The 986-nt window shown below is 48.5% G+C and overlaps 1 non-coding gene across 1 annotated transcript; it reads left to right on the top strand.

Moving 5' to 3' along the window:
* The first annotated feature begins 596 nt into the window (after positions 1–596).
* LOC127041023 (U2 spliceosomal RNA) lies at positions 597–780 on the top strand. Its single transcript, XR_007771606.1, has one exon. It is a non-coding gene; the product is annotated as a U2 spliceosomal RNA (small nuclear RNA).
* The last annotated feature ends 206 nt before the right edge of the window (positions 781–986 follow it).

The following is a 986-nucleotide window of genomic DNA, read 5'->3' as shown; positions in this document are numbered from 1 at the left end:
GTCAGGGCTGGGGGGAGACTGTGGGGCTGCTGGGAGCTGGGAGTTTGGGGTGTGGGGGGGTCAGGGCTTGGGGCAGACTGTGGGGCTGCTGGGAGCTGGGAGTTTGGGGTGTGCTGGGGAGATCATGGCTGGTAGTTGGGGATGTTTGGGAAGCTCCATGTTCAGATCTGGCCTTGCGGAAGCTTTGGGGGCTGGAGCTGGGGAAAGTTGGGGACTGTCTGAAGTTGGCTGCTTGGGATGTGGGTGAGGCCCTGGGGAGCTGGGGGTTGGGCTGCAGCCCTGTCACTGCAGCCTGGGGCCCTGTGTTTCCTCTGGAAAAGCTGCTCCCCGTTTCAGCATCTCCTTTCAGTCTGCAGTTACCTAGTTATCAAAGCCTCGTGAATGGTGTTTGGTTAGTGTCTGGGAGCTCCTCTGCTGAAGTAGAAAGCAGTGGGGGAAGAGAGGCTGCCTAGCATCCGAAACTCAGCATCGCTGCTCGGCTCTCTGTGAGCTAAGCTCAAGAGTGAGTAGTCTTTTGGCTTTTCCAAGGCCACAATCAAGTGTCTTGATGTTTTTGGTCTTCTAGCCTCAAGATGAAAACCTTGTCTGTGTCTCTGGGACCTTGAAGTAAAAATATTATCTAAGTTATACCTGTTTTTATCAGTTTAATATGATGGGTTCTTTATTTGAAGACTGTATGTTCAATTGATTTTTTAAACAAGGGGATGGAAAAGGAGCTTCTTCTATCCACCCCCTGCACTGATCTGGTATTGCAGTGTCTCCAGGACCAGTACCTCTCCTTTTGCGGAGAATGGTCTGGTTAGAAAGGCAGAAAGAGTTTCACTCTAAAGGTGCTGATTTGAGAAGATTTTTTTAAAGTAGTTGAAAAATCAGGCCTCTTTAGCACTTTGGTTTCTTCATGACAACATATTGTTAAAATTTCTTGGGAGTGTTTTCTAAGTTTACAGATGTGAGTTTCTTTGTCTTGCTGGAGGATTGTTTTAAAA

The sequence above is a fragment of the Gopherus flavomarginatus genome, assembly GCF_025201925.1.
Source record: "Gopherus flavomarginatus isolate rGopFla2 chromosome 13 unlocalized genomic scaffold, rGopFla2.mat.asm SUPER_13_unloc_1, whole genome shotgun sequence".
In the NCBI taxonomy this organism is placed as follows: domain Eukaryota; kingdom Metazoa; phylum Chordata; order Testudines; family Testudinidae; genus Gopherus; species Gopherus flavomarginatus.
The sequence above is the reverse complement of the archived record's forward strand: the minus strand, read 5'-3'. Positions and strand labels throughout refer to the sequence as shown.